Here is a 21,483-nt window from a genome sequence, read left to right on the forward strand (position 1 = left end):
TTAATTCATCAAATCTTGCCCAATAATTGGTAAGTGTTGGGTTTTGTCCATTCTATAAAACTGAAGTGGTGGGGTTTTGTCCACTCTGTAAAATTTAGTGGTGGGGTTTTGTCCACTCTATAAAATTTAGTGGTGGGGTTTTGTCCACTCTATAAAATTTTGAGTGGTGGGGTTTTAACTGGTGGGGTTTTGTCCGTCTTCCATTTTTGTTGTATAAAATTTACCCGTTGTATGGTCATCAAAAGCATAGAGACCCTGATGAGTGAATATTGATAATAAAAAATTTCACTGGCTTTATATACCTTAGACCAGGATTTTTCTAGTTTGTTCAGTGAGTACATACCTAACATGTACAGGTATTTCTGCTAGATGAATCTTCTAATCAATATGTGAAACTAATTATTATTTTCTATGTGTTTCTATATAAATTGTTAATAAAATAACCTTTGGTAAAAATGAAAGGTAGAGCTAACATATAGGTGCTCATTTTAAACACTTGATATATATGCAGTTAGTTATATACAAACTGTAGTAAAGTCTAATGTAAGGTTAAAAGAGTGGGACAGTACTTTGTTACTGTAAGAGATATGCATTTAATGTTTAGACACTCACACAACTCAATCTTTATTATATAATTATAGACTATTTGAGATTTTTTTTACTTTTATACTATACATGTACATTATAGTTTTCTTTCTACAAGATTATGAAACCCCATCCAAACACCAATGTTAATAGGATGTTAATTTATTTTTAATGGAACCTTGGAATTATTAATGTAATGTGCATACATGTGTATTGTAGTATATGGATATAATGTGTATTTCTGTATTTAAAGACTTACAGTTATTATGGATGAGACTTGCATTTAAATTTATAAATGATGTATTGATCAGTCTACAGGTTATAGATGTTTATCCCAGTGTTAGCTGGCTAATAATAGTATCTTTAATAGATTTTATACATTATAGATCTTTCTACTAGATTTTGAATTCCATCCATTAGTACCAATGTTAATGTTAATGTTAGGATTTGATATTTATTTAATAGAAACTGGGAATTATTAATGTTATGTGCATACATGTATATCTTAATATATTGATATGATGAGACTTACAATATATTTTAGAATTTAAAGAGTTACAGTTATGTCATTATTATTAAAGGATGCAATGTTTGAAAAGGACAGCTTCTGTCTTATCTATTTGTAATGGAGGGACACTGGTCTCAACCTCCAGGTCTCCTGAGTCAACCCGACAACAGACTTTTCATAGAGTAGATTGTTACTTGCCCTTGAATGAATTTGTGCACTAAATTTTATAGTGGGTGATTTGTGCCACATGAAAAACTAGCAAAGTACAAAAAGTAACCGGGCGCCAGATGAAAACATGAAAAAACAACCTACCACAAAGTGGGTCGTTTGTTGCATTTTCGTGTTTTCACCCGGTGCCCTTGATGCAAAATACAAATCAGTCTTCAAAAAATTTCTTATCATGGAAAAAAGGTTAGTTTTTTATCTGTACAAAAAATAGATATTTTACATGTATTAGCACAGTTATGTTCACTTTCAAATTGACCTGTTATAAATAATGGCACAACCAATAACTGTCTAAGCCCTTTTTAGTAAAAATGATTATACAATAATATATAAATTGTTATTTTAATTAAGACTATGAGTATGTAAGGTTTCTTTTTTTATTTATTAATTAAGAATTAATTATCTGTTAATATAAAAATCTAAAAGTATCTGTCACGGTTTAGACCTTTTCGCTATTTAGGGGAGAAAATGTGTAAGCGGCCAGATAGCCCAATTGCTACAGCTGCGGTTCATTATTCTGTGGGTCACAGGTTTGAGTTCTGATCAAGCTGAAAGTTTTTCTCATCCTGTGACTGCATATAACCATGAGTTTAATCGATATGCTCTGTAAATATCAGAAATTCAAGGACACAAATCAATATAGTGGGGAGATATGTTGTGGTTTAGAACTGTTTTATTATTAAAGAGAAAATGTGTAGCCGGCCGGATAGCTCAGTTGGTCTTCAGAAAGTCATGGGTTCGAGTCATGGTCAGGCAGTTTCAGTCAGGGTTTAGAAGTGGTTTTTTAACTGACACATGTTTGATTCATTTAACAGATTGTATTAAATTTGAAATGGACAAAGGCAGTATTGCATGATACTTTTAGATCTACAAAGGGCATTTGATACAGTTGATCACACTATGCACATGAAGAAGTTCTTTTTCTTCTTTTTCATGAAACATCAAGCATCTGCCATATGTAATGACATTCTTACATGGTTCAAGTCTTATCTCTGATAGACAGCAGCTGGTGGATGTGGCTGGTACTCATTCTACTACTGCTCTGAGTACCTATGGTGTCCCCCTGATGTTCATTTTAGGTCCTCTTTTATGTCTTATATATGTCAATGACAAGTCTGCAACCCTAAGCAATAATTAAGCTTTTATTATATGCACAAGCACGAGTATCAGACCTGGGAAGAAAAAATATGACCAGATTGATAAAAAAACCTGTGTTCATCTTAAAAGTGTGAAAAACCAAAAAAAAAATGTAAATAATGACCCCCTTTAAAAATATACTTAAAGTTAATAGTATATTTTAAAATGGGGTCATTATTTACATTTTTTTTTTGGGGGGGGGGGGTTGACACTTTTAAGATGAACACTCGTGCCTGTGATTATATGCTGATGATCAGGTATATTTGTATCTGGTAAAATAAATCTGAAGAAATTCTTTCTTATAGAATGAGTCTTATAAGATTGGTTAATTGACTATAAATTGTCTTTGCATCTTGGCAAGACAGAGTCTTTTATTTTTGGTTTAAGTTTCAACTTAAACTGGGCCTACATGTAGCTTCCAGGTCACATGTAATGGTACTGCTATAAAGTACACATCTTTTGTTCAGTATGTAGGTGCAATACTGGACCAAATTCTTTTGGCGTCGCCCTTTGATGCTTTGCATCAATGCTTTTCTTGTTAAATATTTGTGAGTACAATACCAAATCTTTTTGTGAAAACATGTGACATTTGCGATAAAACATGCTATTACTTTGAATTAGTGGAACTGTAATGCTGTTTGTAGGTGACAAAATCACATAATCTTTTTATTATATGCAAAAAATGACTTATTTTGCAGTATTTATCACCATTGTTCTACTGTGTGACTAACGCAGTAAGGGCTTTTATGCATATTTTGACATTTATTTGGTTATTTACTTGGATTGAATATGCTTTTTGCAATATGTAAACAACTTTGGTATGTCAAATGAACAGCTTATGAAACCCGAGCGTGCGGGTGTAACTTTTTTTCTCTCCTTTTTATGATACCTTAGCTTTATAAGACTATTACAAACAGTTTTATCTACACAATTGACCTATTATCCCTTTCAATGAGATTGGCCGCACTCTATAAATATCCTACTATCTAAATTACTTCCTTACTATTACCATGTGCAATTATAAGATCAAACATCAACAAGTAGAGATTTTGATGGTAAAGCATCAAGTCGCCGGATAGAAATATGATTGTATTATCATAAATAAAAGAAAATATCAGTTTAATGGTTCGCGTATAAAGAAAAGAGGAACAATAAGTTGAGTAATGTTTAGTCATAAATACGTTTTATTTACTTGCCACAATTATATCTTTCTTACTGAGAGTTTTAAGCAATAAATCTATGTTATAATAAAACATCATATTTGAAACAAACTTGCTTAGTAATTTTGTCAAGAAACTGTTATCATTATTAAATAAGCAAGTATTGTTTGGCAATATTTACCCGAGTCTCAATAATTTTCGGGAGCTGTTTCGTTTGCTTACATAACTTTTTATGAAAAATGTTAACGATTTTATTGTAAGTATAACTACATGTATAATTATATCAATTAATACTGCTCGATGGCCTAGTGGCGAGTATGACGAAGTTGTAACATACATGTAGTAGGCGCAAGTTAGAATCTCGGACAAATCCTGTGTGTAGTTTTCATAATTGATTTTTATTATATCTTTTAACTTTATGAAACATAACTTGATAAATCGTGTGTTTCATTTTTAGCACTTTTTTATTTCATAATTTTGATAAACGGTTTTGCAAAAAACAAAAAGTATTATTAACGAAAACATAAAAAATCACTTTATCAAACTTACAATTCAATTTGAAACTAACTTAAAATCTAACACCTTGTCATCGAGGCTTGTAAAGCAAGTGATATGATTATAATTCGACTTGTAATTCTACTTTATACATATACCGTTGTACGTATGGTTTTCTTCAGCATCCGATAATTACCAACAAATTATTACCGATCATCGAATATTTGCAAAGTGACTATGAAAATATATATGCATAAAACAATGCAATTCTACTGTAAAAGTGGTGTCTGCATAAAAAGATTATTCTTATGCACTATCGAAAAAATATATTATTTAGCTGAAATCAATATTCCTGTCGTTACATACGATAAAGTTAACGTTTAATTGCCTTTCAGTGCAATAAACTATCAACACAAAGATGGTTTATTAGTTTTCTCTTTGTATCCAATACGATTCCGGCCCCTACTGTTCATACAAAATTACTTTGATTTGCACTTTATATCAGCTGCTTACTTGTATGCCTGTCTTATCAGCCATTTGTTACTATTAATAGATTTTATAACAATAACATACAACGTGTAGTCACGTGATTCTGGGAGAAACTGTTTATAATAAATAAGATAAAAAAATAGAATAGGTCTCATAAGATACAAACAACCAGATAATTATTAAGTGTCATGTCAAATATCATGCATGATTTATTTATCATGAAATAGCAACGCTTGACACTTTAAAAAAAGTAAAAGCATCCCTAAATTCAATTACTGGTCCATAGGATACGTCATTAATTCATTTTATAAAAATTGTAATATTGCTTTTTGCGATGTCAATATTTGAATATTTCATTTAATTGAGCAACATTATTGTATGTTTGAATTTTTGAGGTTACTGAAAACAATTGTAGTCTTTAATTGTTCAGTAATTGTTATGCTTTTATTTACAGAAATTAATGCCTTCTCCTACCATAGGTATAATATTAAACTGTTACAAATATAGTCGCCGGTTTCTACCGGCGACTAATTAGTATAAAAAGAATTATTGTAAAATTCGCACAAGAAAAATATTCTTCCGTACAAACACCCACTTATAAATAAATTTTAATATGATTGCACATCGTGTTATATTTGTTTTTCTCCCCGTTTGTTGTACTTTTATTATTCATTTCACTTTTATAAGTGTAATTTTTTCATTTTAGTAGCTAGTGCACTAATTAATACGTGTTGCTACTGTACATTATGCTATTCTTATACTAATCACAGTAAGTCTTTGACTTCCTTTTCAAGTTGGTGTACATTATTGTATATTTTGAACTATATGAAATAAATACTGTTTAAACCAAAACTTAAATCACTCGACATAAATGATTGTAATGATATCATAATGGACACAGCACAACACATTTTCACTAAGATGAAGGTCACAGTCACCGGTCAATTTTTAAAATCCATTTCCATTTCCCCTCATAAAGTGTTAGCTATAGGGACAGTTTAAAAACAAATATTGCACCAACATAACACAATGTTATAAGAAATTACATGAACCAAATAAAGCAGCCAGCGCCAACAACGGAGAGAGTGTTTCGCATTCGTTTTATGTTTAGATTTCTCCTCTTACAACAGTTTTTATTCACATTCACTTACCTCAGCTATATTCCTCTTAGCATAAGATTGTGTATCTGTGATCATGACTTAATATTAAAAAGTATATCTTTGCCTCTCTGTCGTCGCAAACATCCACCTAGTATGAAACAATATTTCAACTTTGTCTTTTCGTTCAATATTATCTGTTCAATCATTTTGCTTTTCCTGTCCGTTCAAACCTTGAACATTTGTAGTATAATTCTTCTGTCGGGTGATGTTCATAAAAACCCAGGACCTGATTCCGATGTCCTTAGTACTTCTTCAGTATACAATTAATATATTGATCTTTCCCGAAACATTTCGTTTGTCCATTACAACGTCCAAAGCATTGTTCAAAAACTTGACACCATCTACTCGGAACTCAAGGATTTTGATATCATCTCATTTTCAGAAACATGGCTCGCCCAACATATTCCATCGTCAGACCTGGTTCTACATTCATTTGCTAATCCCGAAAGGAAAGATCGTGCCGATAATCATGGCGGTGTAATAGTTTATGATAAGGATTATATCCACTACACAAGACGTCATGATTTAGAAATAAACGGTACCGAATGTATTTGGATCGAAATTCTTTTTTCAAATAAGCATATATTTTTTGGAGTTTATTATAGACCCCCCAACATAGACAACGCCCGTCATGCCTTGATACTAGACACTATGCATTTAGCTATCGATACTGGAATTGAAAACATCTTAGTTATGGGTGACTTTAATCTAAATGCTGCACACACTACCTCCTGTAAGAAAATTAAAGAAATATGTTGTCAATTGTCTTTGCATCAGATTATTGACTCACCTACTCACTTTACTAAGTCATCTTCATCAGTAATTGACCTTATTGTTTTGTTACTTCTAATAAAAAACTTATCCATATGAGCGGCGTTGGCGACCCTTTTTCTTCAGCACGATGTCAGGCATCACTGTCCCATATACTGTTTACTTAACTTGAAAAAACCAAAGCGACTTTGCTTCTATCGTAATGTTTGGATCTTTGATAAAGGAAACTACGATCTACTTAGACAACTGACCTCCGAATATGATTTGGATTCCCTTAAAAACGATGATTTAAACGTATACGCACATAACATTACTAGCAATATAATATCTCTCTCAAAACAATGCATTCCGACTAGAAAAGTCTTAATCCGCGAAAACGAACCGCCTTAGTTTAAAAATAACTTAAGAGTGCTAATAAGAAAACGAAAACGACTGTATCGAAAAGCCAGACAAACTAATTCACCGTATTATTGGGCACGTTTTCGAACCTTAAGAAACCAAATTATATCAAAAATTCGAGAAGCAAAAAAACAACATATCGACAATCTAGCCCAAAAATTACAACATGAAAACAGGAACTCAAAGAGTTGGTGGTCTTGTCTTAAATCCTTTATTAAACCGTCTTATTCTAACTCAATACCCCCCTTAACCACTGATAATAACACCGTCATCTCTGAAAATTTGGAAAAAGCTAATTTCTTGAATGACTTTTTGGTTGCGCAAACACGCATTGACGAAAGTCAGGCTCCATTTCTTACTGACTTGCCCAACATTCCTTATCATCTTGATGATCTCACCATATCACCAGATGAGGTGCAATTGGTAATGAAATCACTTCTTTTGGGAAAGGCCGCTGGTCCTGATGATATTAACAATCGAATCCTTCGTGAACTCTCACATGAACTCAGTGGTCCTCTAAGTTCCCTATTTAACTATTCCATTCAGGTTTCTCAAGTTCCAGACGTATGGAAAGAAGTAAATGATTCACCTCTTTTCAAATCGGGTGATCCTTCTCTTGTTAATAATAACCGACCAATATCTCTCATAAGTACTGTCAACAAAGTCTTTGAAAGAATCGTATTTAAACAGACATTTAATTTTCTGCGTGATAATAATATCATTACATCTCTTCAATCTGGTTTTGTTCCCGGAGACTCCACTGTCAGCCAATTAACATATTTATATAATCTGTTTGCACAGGCCATTGATTCTGGTAAAGAAGTCAGTGCTGTGTTTTGTGACATCAGTAAAGCGTTTGATCGAGTCTGGCACAAGGGACTTATTTATAAATTAAACTGTATCGGTATTTCTGGCCGTCTTTCCTCTTGGTTTTCTTCTTATCTTAAGGACAGAAGACAAAGAGTTATTTTACCAGGTTGTAGATCTTCTATTAACTTTATTGCCGCTGGTGTGCCACAAGAGTCAATTCTTGGGCCTTTGTTGTTTCTTGTTTATATTAACGATATTGTTATCGACATCAATGCCGACGACACTAACCTTTTTATTGTGGTCGAAGACCCCGTGACTGCTTCAACTATCCTTAATTCAGATCTTGATCAGATAACTTCTAGGGCCGGACAATGGTTGGTAAAATTTAATCTCATTAAAACAGAATCACTAATAATAACACGAAAAACAAACCAAAATGTAATCCATCCTCCTATCTTTATGCATGGCACACAAATAAAAGAAGTACGCATTCATAAACACTTGGGAATTACTTTCGCTCATGATTTAAGATGGTCCACTCATATTGAACATATCACAAATAAAGCTTGGAAAAGAATAAATGTTATGAAAAAATTAAAATTCCAACTTGATAGGGAATCATTAGAAACAATTTATCAATCTTTCATAAGACCGATTTTAGAATATGGAGATGTGCTTTTTGATAATTGTACGCAAAGTGATACAAATGACCTCGAACAAATTCAACAATAATCCGCTAGAATAATTACTGGAACAACTAAGCTCGAATCAATCGATAAACTCATGAATGAAATTGGCTGGGAATCCCTAGAAAAAAGGAGACACAAACATAAACTTATTCTATTTTTTAAAATGAAAAACAACGTTACACCACATTATCTTTCTGATCTTGTCCCTCCGTCGATTGGCAGTGAGCACCATTACCCTCTCAGGAACGCGGACGACATACAATATTTATCCGTACAAATACAGAATTTTACTATAAATCATTCTTACCTTCTGTTATTAGGGATTTCAACTCTCTTCCACCTCAAACACCAACTGCTACAACGTTAACATCATTTAAGCGACTTCTTAATACTGATATGCCAAAAGTACCTGCCCATTTTCTATGCGGTGAGCGTAAATTACAAATTTTTCACACAAGATTACGCACTAACTGCAGCGCTCTTTCTGCCGATTTATTTGATAAGAACATTACCGACACTCCTTTGCGTGAATGTGGTGCGAGAGAAAATGCTTATCACTACTTTCTTGAATGCCCTAAATATACTAACCTACGACCTGAATCAATAAGTACTATATCTTAATTTTGTTATCCTTCCATCAATGTCATTCTTACTGGTTCAACTACTTTACCTTATGATTCTAATGTATCAATCTTTAAATCAGTTCAAAAATATATCCGAGATACAAAACGATTTTAGCGGACTTAAAACCAGAGATGTCTTAACATATTTGACATTTACTAGATTATGCATCTTAGTTCCTCGTTATTGTTCTATCATTGTTCGTCCATTTCTTCTTTCCCTTTTCTAATATCTTTTTTTCTTTAAATATTCAGTGTATATCTATTGTGCGTATCTGCTAATATACAGCTGTAAGCAATCAAATAAGATATTATTTTTCGTCTTCTTACTAAATTCTAAAACAAAAAAAAATAAATACTAAAATAGGTGTTTGTCTATTTGTACTTTTTTGTGAGTTGCTTTATTCTTCAATCATTTTTTCTCCTTTTTACTGTTTGCTCTTACATATGTTACATTGCTAAATACTTAACTCTTAACTATTATGTGAATGTCTATGAATACTTCAACTAACCGTTGTGTATGATAATGCCATGAACTGTGTTATTGTAAATTATTATAACTGGGAGAGGACATCCATAAGCTTTATAGCTTTCTGCCCAATCCCAAAATGTACTTTGTAAGTATTGTTCACTTGTTAAATGTTTTGTTGAATAAATATGTTTAAACCAACACAATGTACAAGACGCACTACTTTTATCATCAGTTCAAAATCGGAGTTAATTATCTTGATTATTTTCCATGAAAATCACGACTATAACTACAATTGTGAAACGGGACAGCGTTTGACACGGCATGTAACGGAAAATGTCATTAGGAAACTTTTCGATCTCCAGAAGGCACGGCAAGTGGTAGAGCATGTTGTCTGCGAAATATATTGTCTGTGAAATATGGGCACGGCACGTGGTGGTATATGTCTATACCGGACATTATTCAAGCAGCAGTTAAATTCAACAGAGAACTGAGGCAAATATTTACCACATAAACACTAAGTCACAATAGTTTACTAGTACTTACACAGGAGGTTATTCGGGTACTTCCCAACTAAGAAAGATTAAAGCTTATTCAAACTTTAAATATTCTTACTTACAATGCCACGCAATACTGCAATTATTTTGTTCTCATTATGAAAGCAATTGTGTGCAGGGTTTTAATAGGGCTATTGGATTTACTTATACATGTAATTGTTACGTTAAGATGTTAAATATAAAATAAATTTTAGTCAAGCTCTTTACGAAAAAAGAGATTAAAACCATTCTCATGTTACTGTTTGATTTAAATGTTAAGTATGTTAAACTATTTTCTATTATCTGTTTAGTATTAAAGTCTAATGGCTTTCTAATTTTTAAAACATTTTATTCGGTTCGAACCAGGTATCAAATGGTTTCCCAGCTCTGAAAAGACCAGAGTTAAAAATAGACATTACATTTTAAACTCTGATATTGGCAGTGACACCAGAGGACATTGTTATAGTGTAATGCAAATTTACTAGTTGTTATTTGAAAATAGAGGTAAACTGTCTTATTTAGAATATATTATTATTATTTCCCGTTATTACTTAATTGGTATGATATATTTATCGTTGTGATTTTTGACGAAAAAATCCGGATAAAATGTGATCCCTCGGAAACATTTATCAACAAAATAACATGAAAATATCAGACTCGGTTTGAGATTAATGAAGTTACTGTACATTACGATTTGGTTTATTATGATTATAAGCATATGAATAACGTTTTATATGAATATATGTTTATTTTAACATAAAAGCCTACTTTTAACTAGTTTCGTTTTCGAATATTCGTTATTAATAACACGATTATTTTGAAGTCATCAAATAACAGCTTCATGTCTTTAACTTAATTTATGATGATGATATAAATAATAATAATGAAGAAATAAATACAATGTAACAATAAATCTGACAACTTGAAAACAAACATACAAAGGGAGATAACCAGAGAACGGAGGCAAATATTTACCACATAAAGACTAAGTCACAATAGTTTACTAGTACTTACACAGGAGGTTATTCGGGTACTTCCCAACTAAGAAAGATTAAAGCTTATTCAAACTTTAAATATTCTTACTTACAATGCCACGCCATACTGCAATTATTTTGTTCTCATTATGAAAGCAATTGTGTGCAAGGTTTTAATAGGGCTATTGGATTTAATTATACATGTTGTTGTAACGTTAAGACGTTAAATATAAAATAAATTTTGGTCAGCGGACCAGAAAGCTCTTAATGAAAAAAGAGATTAAAACCATTCTCATGTTACTGTTTGATTTAAATGTTTAGTAAATTAAACTATTTGCTATTATCTGTTTAGTATTAAGTTTAATGGCTTTCAAATTTTTAATTCGAACCAGGTATCAAATGGTTTCCCAGCTCTGAAAAGACCAGAGTTAAAAATAGATATTACATTTTAAACTCTGATATTGGCAGTGACATCAGAGGACATTGTTATAGTGTAATGCAAATTTACTAGTTGTTATTTGAAAAAAGAGGTAAACTGTCTTATTTGAAATATATTATTATTATTTCCCGTTATTACTTAATTGGTATGATATATTTATCGTTGTGATTTTTGACGAAAAAATCCGGATAAAATGTGATCCCTCGGAAACATTTATCAACAAAATAACATGAAAATATCAGACTCGGTTTGAGATTAATGAAGTAACTGTACATTACGATTTGGTTTATTATGATTATAAGCATAGGAATAACGTTTTATATGAATATATGTTTATTTTAACATAAAAGCCTACTTTTAACTAGTTTCGTTTTCGAATATTCGTTATTAATAACACGATTATTTTGAAGTCATCAAATAACAGCTTCATGTCTGTAACTTAATTTATGATGATGATATAAATAATAAAAATGAAGAAATAAATACAATGTAACAATAAATCTGACAACTTGAAAACAAACATACAAAGGAAGATATCTTTCGTTTTTCAAATGTAACAGCATGTCTGTGCTGACCCTTGTGGGATTCGAACATTTTATTTACAGGTTGAGAACTGGACCATATTTAAATCTAGAAACATACTAATAATGTTTTAACTTTCGGTTTTAAAACGATTATTTTTCAGAGCTGAAAAGTGTCAACGAAAATGAACCACTACATGTATGTTTTTAGCCTTGCAGTTTTGTGTTTTACACATTTAGGAAATACACAGGTGAGCACATTTAAATACAAGTTTATGTCAGAGATTAACAAAGTAATAGAGAAGAAGGTCAATAATGACGTGTAACATAATCCAAGGGAGACAACTTAAGTAAAATAACTGAAATAAAGATCTGTCCTATAATTACCCTTGTTACGATTAAGGTTGTTATTTAAGGAAGTCCACTATACATCAATGAACCATTTGATGTAGGTCTGGAACAATGACTATATGCATAATTTAAAAATATTCTATCACTCTGGGACAGAATATAACTTCCAGCCTCATTCCGTTTTTCAAGAAAAGTTATTGTAATTGATAAATGACCCAAAAATGAAAATAGTTTTTTTGCACTCTTAAACGCAATTCTTTCTAAAAAAAAAAAAAAAAAAGCAATCGCGTACACATATGATTTCCAGCTTAATAATGAGATTGTTAATTTATTATCTTTTGCATATGTTTCCATAGTATGTACCTCACTTCATCTATATATAAAATCATATTAAAAATGATTCTAGGACTTTGGACCTTTTTATTTTATGCCTGTATGATTTAATTTTCAGCAGCTACAAGATATTCCTAGTAAACTGTCAAGTCTTGCAGTAAATTTAGATCATGACAGGGACATTCAAAACGAAATTAACAGCCTCGCCCACGGCGGTCAAGAAATTGCTATTTCATTCCAAAACACACTTAAAACAGAAGGCGGTAAAATACTTACTGAAACAAACCAACTAGCGAAAACAAGTAACCCAACTGATGTTAAAGTCGATACTTTAAGAACTCTTTTAAAACGTGCAAGAACGTCTCTTCAAGACGAGCAAAAAGACATAATCTCCTTTGGGAGCGATATTCATATAATTATAGAAAAATGTCATGATAGAATAAAACAACACGACACCAGTAGAAAAAATATCAACATTGAACTTGAGTCTCTCCCTAAAAAAATCTCAAGTCTGGAGGATAAAATAAGGACGCAGGACGAAAGCGTTCGTAATCTTGAACAAAGTTCGAATGAGTTAGATGTGCATGCCGAGAATCTCAGGCAAGCGGCAAGGAAGAAAAAGAAGAGAGGATTTATTAAAGGTGTGATGGGTGTTTTAGCTGCACCGTTTACAGGTAAAAAAAGTTGCATACATGTAAAGTTAAAGCTGATTAGTGCCTGTATTCTATTTTACTCATGGCTTGCTACAATTTTTTGTAAATGTCTTGCCTTCTCCATAAGCATATGACGACCACATCTCCTCCCTTCCGGGAATATCTGACGATCCTACGTGGTACATTTATTGCTAGTTTCCCGACAGGTCCAGTACTATCAAAATCCCCATATTAGATTATTAAAACATTGTGAACTTTTAAAAAGGCGACCTTATTTTTATTAAATGTTATTTATAGCATCAAAACACGAGTTACATCTGCAATATGTAAGAAGTTGAACTTTGTCGTCATACGTAGATTCCCCGTGGTTGCCGCGTTAGACGATTCTCCACATTGCTTCATGATACACCGCGATACCATTATGTGATTCAGAGGTGTTAATTGATATTATATAGTTACATGTATTGATGTATATTTGAATATATTTTATTTCATACACATTTACAATTGTATACACATTTACAATACATATGAAACCAAACATGATTCTAATAAAGGAATCATTCTATTTGTCACTTGTCCATATACTTAAACTATTGAAACATATATAATATATAATTAAACTAAATATGGCGGATAGCGGTTGCGTTTTTTCAAATCTGCTGAAGTAAAAATGGAGAAATAATAATAATAATAATAACCAGATTTATAAAGCGCCCTTTTCATGCAGAGCACGTTCAAAGGCTCTGCACATAAAAAATAAAAGAACAATCACAAAAGAAGTATTATTGGATAAAACGTAAGATATAAAAGAAGATACAAAATGAAGGTAAAATAAGATATACCCGTGTGCTGCTACACACATAAAACATTTACAATGTTTGATAAAACCGGTAAAAGTTACAGACATGTATAAATAACTAGACGAATATCAATAGGTTATTGTAAAAAGATGAGCTTTTAAAGCTTTTTTAAAAGACGAGAGAGTTCAACAGTCATGTATTTCTGAAGGTAATGTGTTCCAACTTGGTGCTGCAACTAAAAACACCGTATGTTACAGTTCTGGAACGTGGGGCATTCAATCAAACAGGTCCATGCATAGACCTTAATTGTCTTTGAGGTATATATACTGTTAACAAGTTTCTGATGTATAAATGATGTATTGAAGGGCTTTAAATACGTGAGTGAGGATTTTATAATCTATACGTCGATGTATTTGGAGCCAATGAAGTCCTTTAAGCACCGGCGTGATGCTGACATACAATGTACCTATGAGTTTTGGTTATGTCGGATGTGCATATAGCATGCTCGGGAAACACTGTTCACATGAGTATTCATTTCTAGATGAGTATCAAGCTCATCACCTAGGTTTCTAACTTTCATAGACGGCTTGATTACTGATTCCCCAACTTTTAAGGAAATATCTTCAGCTGAAGGAGAATTTCGTTTAGGAACGAATACAATTAAGTCTGTTTTTTCAGCGTTTAGTTTTATAAGACGGACTTCGCATACGTTAAATAAGAAATAATATATCCCAAACAGTGATTTTATTGCTCAGTAACATCACTGTTTGGAGTTCGGATGCGAGGAATTATATCACGAGGGCGTAGCCCGGGTGATATAATGATGCGCATCCGAACGACAAACAGTGATGTTATCAAGCGATAAAATCACCGATTGTGATATATTAACGCGACATCAATATATAAAGGGTGCCGTATCTGATATTATCTTATAATATATCTTATGATTTGTTTCCGTACTTATTTTTTAGCGCGTCAGATTTTTTAGTGGTTACGTCACATGTATAATGATGACGTCAAATATCTAAATATAGAACGACAACAGTGATTTAATTGCATAATAACACACACTTTCTAGTCCGATTAAAGTAAAATTTAACGTCAAACAAATTGCAACACAAGCTTTTTTTACATTTTTAGTTTGTTATACACATCATATAAAACAGGTAAAAACCCTAAAAAAATCTAGCCATGGCAAACCAGTAAAAAAGCAATTCAAATTTTGCATTTGTTTCGAGTTTTTATATGGCTCTGCATGTACACCATACACAGAGTTTTATACTGTAACCGGTGTCGAGGTAAACAAAAGTTATGAGGCCGCGCGATTTAAATATATCAAGATTTACACATTTACTACTTGGAGTTGGATTTAGAAGCTGTTGTGCAAAGTATGTATAAATTTTTATATTATATTTACTTGTTTTTACAACTTTTAGCCTCGTACTACATGCCCAAATATCAAATACAATGAATGAATTGTAATGGGTTTTCGCGTGTATATAAATCATCGTTTGTCGTTTAAAACAGTAAAGATTTTGCAATTTTCATGAGATATAAATAATCATTAGCCTATATATTAACATTTCTTTGATAATAAGATGTTTATGAAGTAGGAAAAATAAAAATAAACAAATTTAAGTTCATCCTGGGTAGCTTCAAATGTAACTACGGAAGCGTGTTTTGGGTAACAATGCACGAAATCTAGAATAAATTGTTATGAATTTTAGAAACTTAAATGCATGATATTTATTAACAGATCATTAGTTTTTGGTATAAAAATGTCAATGTGTATGATAGCTACTATGTTTTTATTTAATAACATTTGGAAGATAAGAATTGAAAGGTAATACTGAGCGTGATACGAGTATATTATCTTTTTTACATACTAGTGATATATGAGATGTCAGGGGAGTCAAAAACAGATACAGAATTTACAATGATTATGTAATTTCAAAATTGTGATTCCAAAAAAGGGAGAAAACTTATTTTACAGTCACAGTAAGCAGTTCAAATTGTTGTTGAGCAGAGACATAGATAACCATTGTTTAACTAAATTGTGCTCCAAATATTGATGAGGAGCTATATTCGGAGTTAACTGTTGCTTTGCCAGTGGTAATAAATCCCAATTTGAGTGTTTAAATTCTTTGTACAATTTTTACAAACACATGAGATAAAATAGTTTCAATACAAACGTAATGAATCAGAGATGTTTGTGCTAATATGGATATCTGTATGTCAATCTACACCGTCTAAACATGTCTATCTGCCTTTCTGTCCGTCTGACTCTCTGTTTTTTGTCTTTACCAAAAAATAAAATTTGATAGTTGTAAAACTTGATTCTGAGATACTGTTAACATCTGCCTATCTTTAATAGGGTTTGCTTTCCTTTCCTTATGCTGTTCGTCCTATATTTATGAAAACTACAGCATATGGTCTGTGAATCATATTTAAAGTATTGGCCTAAACGAACAGATAACTCATTTATATGAAGTGATTGATAAATAGTTCGGGTGCTTTTTTTGATAAGCCAAAAATGAAAGCCCTGTCATACCTACAACCATGTGACCACAGGGGAAATGCCCCCTTTTATTTAATTCTGTTTCCCAATAACAGTTACAGATGTAATTTAAATAATCTGGTAAAAATTTAAATATCTGGTAAAAAGTGATAAAAAGTGATCCCTCAGATGCATTAAAAAGCAAATTTACATGAAAATTGCAGAGCCGGTTTGATTGAGTCTATATGTATTTTTGTATTTTCTTATTCCGCGTCGATTGTGTATATATTGTTATTTCATTGTATTTTGTTTTTCTATGTATTGTACTTGTAAGATGTATAATTATTAATCTATTATATTTTTAGACCATTTTTATTTGGAGTCATTAAAACATCGAACCTACGCCCAGAGTTTTGTTTCTGTTCCACCGGAAATATTTGACCCTGTGACATATGACGGATAATGAAAAAGTGCAACATCCCTCATGCCCCCTAGCACCGGATTGAGCGGTACTAAATTCTCAACACTTTAAAGTGCTGGATTCAATGATCCCGAAATATTAGAAAAATATAACAATAATGAAGAGAAGTACAGGGCAACTTTTTACGGCTGCCACACAGCACTTCACATCTGCTGTTGTGATGTATAAATATCTGGTAAAATAAGTGATCCCTCGGAAGCATTAGAAACAGCAAATTTACTGAAAATTACAGGCATGGTTTATGAAAGCTGTATTTGACGTTGAACATACGTTTTGCTTTATAGTGCACCCAAATTTATGCATTTTCTCTGAAGAGGACTCCACTTTTTGGGTAAAATTTATTTGATGAATAGTATTATTTTTTTAAGACCAGACAATGTTTTTTTGTAATCTCTTTTTAATTCCATTTTAGATGACTGGATGTAAAGCCGAAATGATAGAAAAGAGTATTGTTATCATTACGACGAGAAAGAGATAACTGCAAGAGACCATAATATGATAAGAAGTTCAGAAACAAGAAAAAAATGTTGAACGTATATTTATTTAAGACAATAACTGTGTAAGTTGCAGAAAGAACATAAATTTCGTGGCGATGTTGTCAGTAAAGTTGAAACCTTCGACTTTCATGTTTAAATCAAGTCTTTGTGTAAAACAAGACACTTTAAGCGTGAAGTAAGGTCCTAGGAAGAATCAAAGGCGTAAATGGCCTCCTGACAGCTAAAATACGTTACCACCATTGTTGTAACAGTAACAGTTGAACATTTCAAGACGTTTTTTTTCATGAAAAGTGCAAAAACACGACTTGCAAATCTAGTGAAAAGACCATCGAAAACAGCAGGAGAAAGCTTTTTAACCACTATGCAATACTTTGAAAGTTATTGAAAGGATAACTTTTTTTAAAGGTGTCTAGGTGTAGTCGAACTAATGAGCATTATGAGAGACATAGAGATGTGGAGATCACTTTTAAATATCTCTTTATATAATAAGGAAGAAAACATAAATAGGTTAAACAAAATGTGATGGCATTCAATTTCAAAGGTGAAATATTTTTTAAAGCAACCTAACTGATCCATGACATAAAATTGGCATTTGTACATATAAAATTCTAATTTTGAACCATTACTAAAGACATAACTACAGCTCATTTTCAGTATTTATTCTTCACTAACTTAAGTGTTGTGCAATATAGATAGTTCGACAATCCTGGCGATGATAAATGAAGTTATTTCTACTAAATCATATTAAAAGTGATAGTTTGCATAACATTTATGGTTAACATTTGGATGGATGAGACTTTGGTAACGTACAAATATGTTAAATGACACAGCAAAAGACTAATTAACGAGTTACTTTCAGAAATTGAGTATATTACCAGATGCATTGTTTGTTGTAACTAAGTTTGTTTTCTTTATTTTCATAAATTTTTCCAAAATAGTTAAAAAATGCTAGAATAATGTCAATGTAATTGATGTAACGTATGTTACATTTTGCTTTTAAAATGTCTTAAATGATTATGTTTCATTATTTATATAAGCTTATGTGATATAAATATAATTTGAACCTCTTTCCAATTGTAAATATTAAGTATTTTTAAGATAATGCAATTTGAACGTTTTGCATTATTATTATGTGTGGGTGGGGTAATAATCTTGTGTGTCACAAGTGAATAAATAATAAAAAAGAGGCCAAACCTGTTATTATTCATTGCAAATTCTATTTTTATGAACACCAATACATGCTGGCTAAAAAAACTACCAATCTATAACAGAGAAAGACAAGACAGTCGCCACATATATATTAAACATATTACGATATTATATTACGATTTTTATGCCTGGACAGGTACCTGTAAACTACCTGCCAAAAGTCAAGTTTCCGAAGGTATATTTTTTTAGGGTTTTACTACAAGGTCCATGCATATATATTGATTGCAAAATACTAAAGAAAGCTTGTGTTGGAATTTGTTTGATGTCAAGCTACATATACTCATAACTTTAGTGGCCTATTCGGTTCTTCTATATTCAATAGGGAAACATGTGGGACGTGTTAGAATAATAAATAATTTGTTTTGCAAAAAAGGTTAAAAACAATAATTATTTTATTATTTTAGGCGGGGCCAGTCTCGCAATTGGCGCGGGAACAGCTGGAATTAATCTGAATGACGCAAACGACTTAAATAGAAATGCTCGACGTTGGAGTCTAAACGACAAGAGGCTCAGAGACTTAGAACAGAACGAGACACACTTGTAGCAGAAAAAAATAAATTACTCTTCGAAATTAGAAAACTTGAAACAAGTATGGGTATGTATCTATGTATCTAAAATTGAGTCGAGTCATACTTATTTAAGGTTAGATACAGAAGTTTACCTCTAAATGGTGTGCACGTTTTTAAAACACAGGTTTTTAGTAATTTGGTTTCATTTAATACACTGTTTATTACAAAAGTGTTTAATTTATTGTTTCTAAAAAGAAGATTTTCAAACGCTTTAATTACATTTTTCATTATTGTCAGATGAACTTCGAGACGCAGAAAGTGGACTTCAAGCTGTAAGCGGATACCTTCGGTCATCTACAATAGTTATAACTGATCTGATGTTAGCTATCGAGGTTGGTTGTATGATTTTAATATCTTTATACCACTACAAGCAATAGTGATGTATTCAAAAATAAAATCTGAGCTTTATGATGGCTTACACACTTTCTTCCCTGAAAAGTTATGTACACAAAGGCAGGCATCGAGGAATATGACGAATATTTAGAATACTAGTTGCCTTGTCATTGCTGAAAAATGCCGTAGTCATGGTAACATCTTATGTATGTTCTACTGTAAAGAAAATGTTTACGATGCAGAAACTTTTCGTATGAATTAGTTATAAAATGGCGTTCAATCAAAGAATATTGGAATCTTCATTTTTATGAATATTACATTTAAAACATTGATTTTCCTCTCTGTGTTAGAATATGGACACAGCGCTGAAAGATGCAGATCTCCATGGCAACTCGTTTGAGATCATACAGAACGCATTTGCCCGTCATCCGGAGAAGTTAGATAAAAGTTCTCAGGTTCATCTGAATACACTTAAGGTACACAATTTTTTTACACTATTTTACGTACAGCTTTTAGTTATATTTATTCATATGTTGATTCAAACATTTGACAAATTAATGTATATTGGCTGTATTGAAAAATCATTAATCTACTTTTCAAATATGATGTTTCATTTAACGGTTTGTATCTACATTATTTTGGTAAATATATATGACGGTTCAATTTTGATGACTAATGTCATTCCTGACTTTTCAAAAAGCTGGCTAATGATGTGCAACAAGACCGCCGCTGCTGTTTTATACACATGTTTTATACTCACACCTTAAAAGACAATATATACCATAAAATATATGTAATTACTATCTATATAGTAAATAATAATAACTGTGTTGTATAATACTAGGAAATTACTAAATATTTTCATTAATTTTTTTCTTTATTTATATGTAATACGATTATAAAACATTGGCTCGAATTTTTTTGTAGGATAAATGGCAGCGACTTGTAGACATACTGACACAATACGGGGCAAATGCAGCACTTGTGTAGATGGCCTTTACCTTCTTGGTTTACTTCCGGCGGGGAAAATTTATATATATCATCAAACATTTTACTTTTATTTATGTTAGTTTACACGATGAAGTATGCTCAATTTCCTGATACATGTTTATTCAACTATCGCGTATTCATATTAATTTTATGCTCTTATTTTTATTTTATGCTGCGTAATTTTTTTAAAATGACCCATTTAACTACCAGGATAATTACGACGCCACATATGTATTTCATATAGGGAATGATATATTGACTCTATTGGTGGTAAAACTCATATATTGAAAACATTGTGTTTTCTTAAAAGAACCTTTAACGTATTGGTTTGTTGTTTATGTATATTTGTTAAAATTCATGGCAACCTTTAAGTAAAATATAAATTCACTTTAAATTTACTATTTTTTTGTTTCCTTGTAAGATCGTGATGAATCATTTAAGTTTTTCGTTTAAGTGTTGTTTAACCACAATACGACTTTCAATCAATATTCATCCGCATTTGATTGTTCACGAAACAAATACATAAACCCCTAATTCATTATTATATTATTCTAAAATAACACTTTGTATAGTAAAAATTTATGTTGTAAGTAGTTACTATTTTTTGAAATGGTAACAACTTTATTATGATGACATGTATTTACAATGTACAGATACAACATTCCCAGTGTTTGACATTCAAATGTTAAATTGACATGTGATTTGATATCTTAAAAATAACAAATGTTATACCATTTTCAGTCAGTCTTTGAAGTATTTTCTAAATATTTAAAAATTGTT

This window comes from Ruditapes philippinarum, unplaced genomic scaffold (genome assembly GCF_026571515.1).
Source record: "Ruditapes philippinarum isolate M1 unplaced genomic scaffold, ASM2657151v2 ctg120_1_1_1_1, whole genome shotgun sequence".
Taxonomy (NCBI): Eukaryota; Metazoa; Mollusca; class Bivalvia; order Venerida; family Veneridae; genus Ruditapes; species Ruditapes philippinarum.